This window comes from Leuciscus leuciscus (assembly GCF_965113295.1).
Source record: "Leuciscus leuciscus genome assembly, chromosome: 17".
In the NCBI taxonomy this organism is placed as follows: Eukaryota; Metazoa; Chordata; class Actinopteri; order Cypriniformes; family Leuciscidae; genus Leuciscus; species Leuciscus leuciscus.
The window spans coordinates 8269615-8282198 of NC_138741.1; the positions used below are offsets into that span (position 1 = coordinate 8269615).

Here is a 12584-nt window from a genome sequence, read left to right on the forward strand (position 1 = left end):
AAATGGTACACTGACATTTAAACACTCTGTATGTTTTTCTTATGACACCCTTTCATTTAAATGATCACAAACATATGTTTAGGCTCTCCTGAGGGGAGACTGCTTTGAACAGTTGGGGCTCTTGTGTGTGTGTGTGTGTGTGAGTGTTGGGCTGTTTTCGCCCCTGCTGTTCTATTGATCCCCTGAACAAGGCATGGGCTGCACCCTCCTCCATGTCTTTATTCACTGGGAGGGATTTCTGTTTAAAAAAAAGGAGAGATTAAAGAAATCTTTTCAACAAGCTTTAAGCAGCCACATGACACTATTAGCTCATCTGTGCACCTTACAAGGGTGCATATATTTATGCGCTTTTAGGATAAGCCGTCTGTTTTTAATTAGAACATGGAGGTCGTGCAAATCTGGCCACTACTTGTGCTTAAATGGGGAAAATCCCCCAGCGCTCCGCCAATAACCCCCACTGACACGATGCACATCCAGAAAAATCTGAATTTCACATTTACAACATTTGCTCATCTTTTCCCTCGCTCTCTAAAGACAGTAATCGTCGTGTCTGCACTTTGCCTTTCACTTGAGGGGACGTCCCGCTGCTCAGGCAGACGAGCCCCTGAAATGGATTAAACCCTCCCTCATCCCTTACCTTTTTTGTGTGTGAATCTGAAGTTCATCCATTTCCCATTGTCTACAAACATGTCCATTTGAAAAGAATTGAGTTTTTTTATTTGTTTTAATTGGCTTAACTTGTGTTGCTTGACTTTTGAAGGAAATATCAAACGTGTGTTTACTGCAAATGGGTCTCATTTTGTCATGTTCTTTCTTCTGCTCACCTCAGACGATCTAAACTGGACCAGAAGGTTGTACGTTTTTCAGAGAACTGCTCGACTCCACCAGCATTATCCCAAATGACTGGTCAACTATTGGAAAAGACATTGAGGTTCACTTTTGACATTGGCACTAATAACAGAATATGAATCTGTTCTCTTAAGATTTTTTTATTTTATTTTTTTATATTTAAATTTTAGATATTAAGGCATGATACAACCGGCAAAACCATTGTTTTTTTCATGCACTGGTCAATTTTGAGCTGTTTTGCATTCATAACTTGTCTTCTTTCAGACTAGCAGAAAGAAAACATCCAAAATAGACATTTAAGTGTTTATTTTATTACACTTCTTTCACTCTTTTTGCAAAAGTACAAAACATTGTTTAAAGGCTGTTACATACATGTTAAAAAAAACACTTTTGTTTGCAGAAAAAGCTATCAGGAATACGATGACTTTGTCGTCCTGCATGGCACAGAGCACCTCTGCCTTCTAAATCATTATACATTATCCAGTGTTTAACAAAACAAGCAGTTTTTACATGGTATACTTGTAGGTTTTAAAGTAGGTACAGTAAATGATTTATATACTCACTGTAATAATTCTGGTTTTAAGACTTTTCATAGCAGCAGCCAAAATAGTGTGTTGATGTCTTTTTATGTGGCCATCTTTGAGATGAGGAGTGATGGGAAGGTCAACCTCTTGGTGGCGCTGTTGATCGCAGGACAGTTTGTCGTCCCTGAGGCGAGAGCCATATGTTCACAGAGATGTTTTTGTGGCTTTTGCAAGTGCAGTATGTGCATGATACAGACAAATATTTGTCATCTTTTTTATTTTTTTGCATAACACATACATTTTTACCGGACACTTTATTCAGTGTTGTACAAAGAAAAACACATCACATTATTTACACCAAAATCTTGAACTTACTTCTGATTAAGCCATTCACATTTAACTCTTTGATTTGAGTGACGCACTGACTGTAAACAGACAGTGCAAATGTGCAACAAGCATGTACATTCGTGAAACAAGTCCGTACAAGTTCATTCGGCCCATGCTAAGGTGTTCTAATGAAAGCTGACAAATGAATCTTAGGGAAAATACTATGACGTGCAATAAAGGACATGTACAATTATGAAACACAGTTTGGACAAGAAAAGCCCTCCCACTATTTGTCACCAAAGTGGATTCTGGGAGTTTTAAAGCATTGGTCTGACAGAACCTGCAGCCTTTAGCCAATGCTGTCGATGCAGTGATTCAGTTCTTCCATTTATGCACTATTGCAATCAGAAATCTGTCTAAGCTACTAATGCTTCTAGGTCTACAGAAATGCAAAGATGCGTTTGTTGGATGCACATAATAACTGAGCATAAAGAGCAACAATTCATTGTTGTGCAGTTTAACTACCTTTTTAACTAACCTTTCTTATGTTTATTTTATTATTTAGCCTATGTAATTATATATAATATGCAGTATAGGTGTTTCAACTGATAACCACTTATTAAGTTATTTATTTATTGCTGTTCACTTAACCCTCAAGCGTCCTTCGTATAGCAGTCCTTTGGGCATGAAGGTCTCAGGTGTGATCCCAATTTATTTTATTTTTTATAAATGTCATATCACTATCTTCATGTACTCTAAATGTACCATATATATATATATATATATATATATATATATATATATATTAGTTAGTATTATGATATTGTATTTCATATTTTTTAACCTCAGTAAAAATATTAGTTCCAGTAAGTTCAGACAGACAGTTCATGGTTACTTCTGGTGATATATGTTGGTATAAAAATAGCAAAAACAATCATTAGCCACTAGAGTCATAATTGACTCTTATAAAATTGTCTTTTTAACTCTTGTTTAACTTTTTGTCAATTTAAACTTTTTTATCTCATAATTATAACATAATAATCTCATTATTGTTACTTTTTTTTAAATATCAAAAAAGCATATTTTTTTCTGAAATTTGCTTCCATACTATGATAAAAAACAAATGTTTTTTTTTGGATGAAATACAGAATGTACACTGCAGGACACCGTTGCCACTGTTTGTGATTTAATGTCAACTCCCCCATTACTGATGTAATTGTGTGTGTGTGTGTGTGTGTGTGTGTGTGTGTGTGTGTGTGTGTGTGTGTGTGTGTGTGTGTGTGTGTGTGTGTGTGTGTGTGTGTGTGTGTGTGTGTGTGTGTGTGTGTGTGTGTGTGTGTGTGTGTGTGTGTGTGTGTGTGTGTGTGTGTGTGTGTGTGTGTGTGTGTGTGTGTGTGGTGAATTTCACTGTCAATACACAAATGAACCACAATGTGGGTCTCTTCAAGGGATTGCTGCTGATCCAGTAAAACAGTGTGATACTGCCATATATTTTTGTCAAATATTATTTATCTTGAGTGAAAAACCGGTGAGTGGAAATCTGCTACATATCATGAGAGTTTAATTCACATGCAGACGTTCCGCTTTTTGAGCACTTCGCAGATTTGCTGCAGTGCATTATTTAGTCAGATGCTGTTATTTGGTCTGTATGTAATGAGACCGAGTTATGGAGCATGTCTAATTCTTTACAAAAAAGCCAGGAGTTGGCATTAGGGTTTACGCCACCTCTGTTAAGAGCAGCATGGGGGAAGGAGCAGGTATTTACTACCTCAATCTGGCTCTTTTGCCATGCGGTGCCTCCCATTTTTTTTATCTTCTTTTATGACCTCAGTTTTTATGGCAGATCCTTCAAATACGCTTCTGTTTTTATGATTCCACTTCACATTCATTTATAGTCCTCCTAACCCTAATACTCTTGCAACACTGCAATGGAAATATGGGGTTATATTAAATAAATAATTTAATTGGGGCTATATGCTCTTTTTGGTTGTTATACAGTACGTGTAAAATTTGAAAAGACACAAACAAATTGTAGATATTTACCACACAAAGAAAGTTGCATGGATATGTTGTAAATGACCTCCTATTAGATGCCTGTAGGTGCTGACTAAAGTTTCAGTATTTATTCACAGCTACCTATTGCATTATATGCCATTTCTGTAGCTTAGTGAACTATTATTGGCTTAGTAACTTGTAGGCTAAGTAGATATATCCTCGATTTGATCTTAAAACACAGGACCTGTGTCTACAATGTCTCTGAAATGTCCTTGAGCGTGCGGATGTTTGGTAGCAGCTCCAGATGTGCTCTAGCAGGCGTGGGGTCCACCAGGGCTTTAATTTAATCTTCAGCGTCGTTAATTCTTTTCTCAGTGGGACTATTGGGCCACACACACCCTCAAGTATAACAATGTGGCGATGTGATGGGCTAGTCATCCCAATGGGACACTTCACAAGAAAGTGTAAAATTAAAACATTAAAAAGCTTGTGTCTGTTAATATATGGATTTTACATGTTTCTCCACAAGTCAGCATGAAATTAAAATAGACCCCCCACTTAATATCATTGACAAATAAGAGTGTCCATGAAAAAAAGGATCAATTATACATATACATAATCAATTATGATTATGATTTATATATATATATATATATATATATATATATATATATAATATACAATATTCTGTACATCATCATGGGTAATGTAGTTTTTCACCATGAATGCTGTTAAACACAATTATTTTAAAAATAAGATTAAATAATTCAGGCTGACGGCTTGAGCAGAAACAAGTACCATGGATTAACAACTTCATTACTCACAGTAGGGCTGTCTTTAAAGGTTTACAAGTTAACGTTCAAAATGATTGGAGTTCTTCCGGAACCCGATCTCATGTGACTGAAAGATTGTCCCGCCCTCTCCCCAAAACACATAGTCAGTGAAGAGAAGAGATGTCGCTGCAAGAGGAAGATATTTTGGTTAAAGATTGCGAGGTCACATGAATAAATAAAAAAATGGAGGGGGTAATTTTGGAGATGTGGTAATGCCCCAAACGGCCGCACTGATCTGCTGGATGAGATCCATACAGTGAGGGTTTAGAGGCCATACAGGGAATGGTGAGCATTTGTGGTAACATACCATAAAACCAGAACATGCCTATGCAGTGACTGTACTATATAACTCTTTGTTAAAGATGTTTGCTCTCAGGGTGATTCTTCAAATTTCCTTACAACACAAACTGTCACTCAGGTTGGACCATCTGGCATACAGCCACTTCCTCCAAAAACAAATATTCCAATACCTGTTTTAGTCAAGTTTTTAGACCTGTTCTGACAATCATTTTAAAGGACACATCACACATTCTTTAAAGCAACTCAGCGTCTTAAAGCTTTACATTGGTAAAAAAAAGATTAGATTCAGATATCCCTGTAGTTCATTGTTGAGATGTCTGTCCTTCTTTATTTGTAAAGCCATAGATAGGACTGATTGCCTTAATCCTGTACAATTATGTTGTAGATTTGAGTTTCCGTCACAGTGATTATTTCAAGGTTCTGACGAGCAATTTATTCTACATGTGAAGCAAAGCTGAATTTTCATTATCATTACTCAGTCTTCAGTGTCACATGATCCTTTAGAAATCATTCTAATATGCTGATTTGGTGCTCAAGAAACATTTATTATTATCAAAATAGAAATATATGATTGTCAATAGAAACTGTGATTGTGTGAGACTGGATCTAATCGCAGAAGTCACTTTATTTAACAATACGAACAAAATAACAAACACGCAGGAGAACAGAATAAACGCACAAGTAACACAACCAACTTAACATAAACGAGAGTGGACAAAGAAACAACTGAAAATGTGGGCTATCAATACAGACCCAGGGTAACGTTTACATGACAACGACACTAAAAACGTAAAAGTTTTTCACATACAGACGACAACGTTGTCAAAATAATCCCCATACACATGGATCCGCGAAAACGACTAAAAACGCTTTATTATTCATGCCAGGCCAATAGTTGGCGATGTCACTTTGTAAAGAAACACTACATGCCTAAAGACTGAACACGTACGTATGTTGTCACCGGTTTCATAAATCCTCGTTTTTGTAGTTTACAAGGAGACGATAATGGTATCGTTTTCAAAAACGTGCACTTTGAAACCCTTTTCAGAAGTTTGCGTTTTCAGGGCCGCTGTTGTGTAAATGAAAGGCCAAAACGCATCAAATGTTTTACGTTTTTAGTTGAAAACGGTGTTGTTTTGTAAACAGTCCCTTAGACCTCGTTTACACTGTCAGCGAAATGTGACCCAATTTTGCTCAAATGTGACACAGATCGGCTGTGTAAACAGGAAAAAAAGCATGCATTCGGATATTTTGATTTTCAGACCTCATTCATATGTGGAAATAAATCAGATATAAATCAGATATGTGCCAATGCAACTGTCATGTAAACAGGCAGATCGGATTTTCTGAGGCATTAGGCTACGTCTCCGCAGTTTAATGACAAGAGAAACCCTGACGCGCGTCTGCAAAGGGACGGATGGCCCTTTTAACACTACATATCAAAGGGTGGCTTGCTCATCCTAAAATTTCGGACCCACTGCTCCTTGTTAAAGCCAATATTTAAACACAATATGCTCCCACCAGTCCTGAGATCTCTCTCGCACACAATAACTGAAGCATATGCGCAGACTGCAATGTTGGCACTTTTCGTCCTCCTCTGCCTCAAAATTATGGTGATGTTTTGGCGAACTTGGCATATATCGCAGAGCTAGCATCAAGCATATTTCACATTCATTCATCTGTACAGGAGAATTTAACCCTTTAAGCATGCGCGATGTTTCAGATAGTATGGCAAGTGTAAACACATGAATCGAATATGGGTCACTCACAGTTAAAAAAACGTTTAAACGGATGGTCAAAAAAATCGGATAAAGGTAACAAATCAGAATTGGGCGTCAAGACCTGCAGTGTAAACGAGGCCTTAGGGCGTTTTTCCACTGGGTTCGTTTGCTGCGGTCCGAACCCGAGTACGCTAGTTCCCGGCGCCCCCCGCAGCGTTGGTCTGGTTTCACACTCAATTAGTTGTATCGAACCCAGGTGCGTTTGCAGTGATCTTACGTCATCGCAAACGCACACGGAAAACGCATGGAGATTTTGGAGAATACAACTCGACTGAGCATAGCTGTAATTTGTCTGTTTTTTTGGTGCTATTATGCACAACATAGTGAGAGACATCTACGTTTATGTTCATTACATGGTATTCAGCACATATCCAGGGGACGCCGTGTTTCTGCTGCTCGCAGAAGATTTTTCACTGATGCGACAGTGATACGCATGCGCGGGATACTATACTTCCTGAACAAGCACGCACCCGAGTCCGTGTTGCTTGCACATTAACGCGAACCGCGCCACGGTTCGGGAGCAACCGAGCTCAGACCACCTCCTCCAGGTAGTCTCGGGTTCGGTACTCTAGTGCGCACCCGGGTCCGATGACAGCGTTCACATTAGCGATTTTTCATGCGAACCGTGCCCCGGTCCGCACTAAACTGCCAGTGTGAAAGCGCCCTAAGTGAAGGGAAAAAACAAGGAACAGGTGAGGTTAATCAATTAACAAATGAGAAACCATGGAAACAAATGGGACATACCTAGAAACCATGACAACTAATGGAAAGGAAACAAGAATTAACACAGGTAAACCAGAAACCTCATGTGACAGTGATCCTTTTTTTTTTTTTTTTTAGGACACTATGATGAATATAAATTTGTACTGATATATTATTTTTTATTATAGGGCACTCACTTGAGCATGGCAGATTATGATGGCCGCACTCCGCTCCACAGCACACATTAGGGAGTATCTGTTGAGTAATGGGGCCACCGTCTATGCCAAAGATCACTTTCGTCACTTCTCAATGGCGTTCACCTCAGGTAAGGCTGGATGGATTAGTGTAGGACCTTATGCATTAGAACGTTGTGTTGTGTATGTAACTGAATGCTGTAACTGCATATTATGTCGTTGTTTCGCCTAGCTAGTGCACGGGTGTGGAGATGTGTATGGGCATGTTGTATAACAGGTCTTTTTCATGTAACACAATTCTTTCCTTTACTCAAACTGAAACTTTTTATGTAATTCGTTTTTTAAGTTTATTTTTAAATATTTCTCCATAACAGTCTAAAATTATTTAATTAAAAAATTAAATCAATTTTAGTAAAATGTTAATTTTGTACACCAAATAATTGAATGCCTTTACCTTGACAAATATAAACCTTTTTCTAAACAATATGAAACCAACATTAATGTAAAGATTATTACTTGACACATTTTAAACTATATTTTTATTTTTACTTTATTGCCTTCATAGTTTCTTCAAAGTTTCTGCTGTGAGTAACATTCCCGTTAAAATGTGTAATCCATGTGCAATTTGTGCAATAAAAATGTATAGTTACTGAACCTTATGGGTAAACCAGATTCCACCAAGTACATCATGTTCCTGGATGAACATCTTTGTTGAACCTGGAACATCCAATCAGATTTGAGTGACAAGTTTATGTCAAGTTACAGTTTATGTCAAGTTTAGGCTTAAAACCAGGGTGAGTATACATTAGTGTTATTCACCAATCATTTCCCTAGAAGTTATGGGTAGGGTTGGGTTAGGAGTAGGGATAGGACCAAATTTTCAGACAGGATTGTTGTTCCAGGATCAAAAAAATATATGTTGATCCAGGAACATGTCTTAATTGGCAAAATCACAGTGACCTTATGTTAACAGGTGTTAACCGTAGCAATTAAGCTTAAGGGAAATATTAATAATTAATTGTTACAAGTTATAATTTGCTACATAGTTAACCTATTGAATGGCTGTGCTTAGAGAATGTTATCTAAAGAATGACAAACTCAAAGATTCTTTGCAATTCAGTTAAAAAACTTCAATCAGATTAGTAGTATTTTACAGATCATTAAAACCTACTCTTCCTGTAATAGTCATTTCCCTGTGTTCTTCATCAGCTTTCTAGCTCTCGACTGCTATCCAGATGACACAGTACAACAGCGTGGCATACACGGCAATTACAAATCTCTCCTGAATGCGTGTTAAGTCTATGTCTGGCCTAATTCCTCAGACTGATAATAAGAATTTATCTTAATGACCATGTTGCAATCTGTCGAGCAAAGCAAATTATGGCACAACACAAGAAAGTAGGATCAAATCTCCCCCTCAAATTCTCTATGGACCATCAACAGCCTTTAAACGTCTCATTCGGTCTGTCTCTGTGGAGCAATGCATGATCAGAACTACGTGTGGTGTCAACCTCATTAAGACAGTTTAAGAACGAGGCATTAACAAAATCATGTCGAGAGACAGATTGGGATTCAAGTGACTATAAATGCTTAATTAGATTAATCATGAGGTAGATCGTGTAGAGTATATATTATTGCCTTATTTTGTGTTCAAAGCCTGAAAAGAAAATCCCCTGAAAAGTCTGTTTGTGGTTCAGGTCTCAAAATAAGTGTTTTGCTGCTCGAGTCATGAAGGCTATATCTAGTCATCAATGGAACGCGTGTCTTTTCTGTTTGCCATGCAAGTCCAGACATGTCGCCCCTTTTAAAAAACAATGACAGGTTCAACTGACCTGGGAGCAACACTTAGTCTCGCTCTGAGTCATTGAACCTGATGGAAAACACTTTTCTTTAAACGCAGTGACACAGGGTGACACTTCCTGTGGGTATTGTCTGGGCGTACAAGAAATGTTTGGATCTGTGACCTTTTTTTTTTATTGAAGATGATAAAATAACAAGGATAAATCTAAAAAAAAAATGCAACAAGAGAAAGAAAGGTGTGTTTTCTAAACCAGCCCTACCTGATTCAAGTTTCATGTTTGGCAGATACTCTGACTAGTGAAGAGAAACAGAACGAACTGGAAGAGTGACTGTCACCAGATTTGTCAGCTCGGCTGGGAAGGGCCAAACTGAGGTCTGAAGTACCTGAAATAGATTAGGGAACAACTACACCCTGATACTATCTAAGACTGCTGCATTATTTCATATTAGCACAAACTAAGTGCCACTCCTAGTCATATTACTTAGATTAATAAGACTACTTAAGGTTTAATTTGTGGTCTTTGCTAATGACCTTTCTATGCTATTAGACTTTAAACTGGTGGACAATAAAATAAAATCCAATAGACATACTCACATTGAAGGAGGGATCCAAACCATCTTGAGGGTGGGCTTTTTTTTATTTGGGCTAGTAAGCAACAACCTATATCACCAAAGCAAACAACTCCAAGTATACAATGACAATTGCTTAGCCACATGCATATTCTTTTTAAAAATGTAAAAAAAAGAAAAAATTCACTGTACTGAAGTATATAGGGTTCTAATCAAGCCTGTATAACCAATGACATCAAGAGTTCAGTCCCATAGTACATTTCAAGTCATGCTTCAATATTCTCTTAATTGCCGACTACACCTCTGCTCCGCACCCTTATCCTATGGCGGGTATTGGAATGGCACTTAAATGCAATTATAAGGATTTCTCAGGTGTCCACTTGTCCCTGTGTGTCTAGACTTCTGCTGCCAGTGTGCAATGGGCAACAAGTCATTAAAACCTGAGCGTTATCTGCTCTAGCAACGTTTATTAGTTGGAGTCAAGTATCACTATAACAAGTATTACTGTTAAGGATTTTAGCAAACACTAGCTACTAAATTTAAATCTGTCATTTGCTCACTCTCATGACGTTCCAAACCCATAAGACTTTGGTTCGCATCTTTTTCGTCAACACTTGACCCATTAATACTAACACTTACTATTTGTGTGCTGTGCTAGACTAGTCACAGCACTTGCATATTGCTGCCATATTGTTAGTTTGATTGCTTCTTTTGTTCTCCTTATTTTTAAGTCTCTTTGGATAAAAGCGTCTGCTTAATCATTGAGTGTAAATGTAATGAGACCTGAGAGATTTGTGTCTCTCCATTGAAAGTAAAACTTCAAAAAGTTCATTTAGGCTTTGTAAAAGTAATCCATATAAATAAATTGAATCCAAGTCCGTTTACCATATTGGATGTGCTCTATGTATGTGCGCTGATCAATGTTTAATGTGAATAAAAGCCTTGATTAAATCTGTTCATCATATGAAGCGATTGTGTCTTCAAGAACTTTTTGAAGCGTGGAAGTTTTGGTGGAATGGACTTTGAATGGAGGAACCGAAATCTCTCAGGTGTCATTAAAAATATCTTCAGTTGTGTTTCAAAGATGAACTAAAGACTAATGTGTTTGGACCGGCATAAAGGTGAGTAATTGATGATAATAATTTGGGGTGAACTATGCCTTTAAACATCAGAATATAACAGGTCGTGTGCTATTTGCACTATGGACATGAGTGATGCCTCAAATCATATGGCTTGTTGAGGAGAGGTTTCACAAACAACATGTTTAAAACTTCAAAATTAGTCATAATACAACATTTGTTTCATGTAGTTTGAGGGATTTCCAAATTCCAGTTAATTTAGATCCAGATTAAACTTGTTGAAACACTGTAGACTAGAATATCATGTCACATAAAGAGATGTGGTGGCAACTTTTGTATGATCAAGCACCACTGACATTTTCTTTATATAATGTAAAAATGTAGTTCATTTTGCACAGGTTGAATTAAATAGATGGTAGAGTGCCGTAGACCAATCGTAAGACTTTCTATAGTTAACTCCTCTTTCTGTATGTCACATTTCTATGCCTGCATGCATAAGGATGTTGTGGAGGTGCTGAGGAAAACTGAAGCTCACCTCTCGTGATGAATTGCAGGAGACTGGAACTGAGCTGTGCTGGTCTTTTCTTTTCTCTCTCTTTCACAGAAACACACACATTTATCGGTACCCTGGCCTCTTCTTTATTCACTCAGGTCTGACCAGTCATTCAGGGACTTTCGTGAACTTTTAAAATGCTCCCAAACAACATTACATTGAAACAGCAAAGATATTTCTGGAATCTGGCTGTAAACATGACAAAAGTCTTGTGGCCTATCAAACCTTCAGTCAGTCAGCCCTAATGCCACCAAAGATCTGTAGAGCACTCATGGTTGAACTGTGTCGTCAAAGCAAACAGTGGTCAGATATCAGTATGATAAAAAGCAAGAATGCTCAAAGGGTATTATTAATAATAATTATATTAAACAATTTACCACCAAATAGTACTGTACTATTAGTTTACTGAACAAACTGCTGTTTAAATTGACAATTGACATCCATTGAATCAACTCAGCGACTTCGAACATGGCTCATCCAGTCAGGATTTAGAGTCTGAATAATCAGTTTTATAAAACAAGATTGCAGTCATCACAACCATGTCTGGATATGATGGAACGATGCTGGTTGAAGTGTTAGAAACATAACCATATCTAAAATAACCAATTCCTGCAATGCCATTTCATTCATAAAGGTGTGTCTTCTGTGTTGGCAAAACAAATGTTATGTATGTTAGGATATGTTCAAAATGTTGTCATGCTTCCTGTAATCTTTCATGAATTGGCTTCTCTCATATTAAGGCAATATAGACTTTAAACATAAGGAGGTTTCCTGAAGGCTGCTTAGTGACCAACTTACATAGGCTTACAATCACACCATTTATTTATCAATGAGAACATAAATAAAAGATAATAAAAAAGAAAAAGCTAAAAATGTTCAGACTTATCTTGATTTCACATAAACTGTGGAGACTGACTGAGGAGACTAGAGTTTAGTGAACTCATTGACATGTTCAAGAAACCAGTTTGTGATCATTTAAGTTCTGTGACATGGTGTTTTATCCTGCTGGAAGTATCCATCAGAAGATGTGGTCATAAATGGATGGACGTGGTCAGCAACAATACTGCTGTAGTGTTA

The 12584-nt window shown here is 37.4% G+C and overlaps 1 long non-coding RNA gene across 1 annotated transcript; it reads right to left on the reverse strand.

The window, feature by feature from the left end:
* Positions 1-128: 128 nt before the first annotated feature.
* LOC309479320 lies at positions 129-12584 on the reverse strand. Its single transcript, XR_014199191.1, has 3 exons — positions 7509-12584; positions 825-911; positions 129-238 (listed from the first exon to the last, which is right to left on the reverse strand). It is a non-coding gene; the product is annotated as an uncharacterized lncRNA (long non-coding RNA).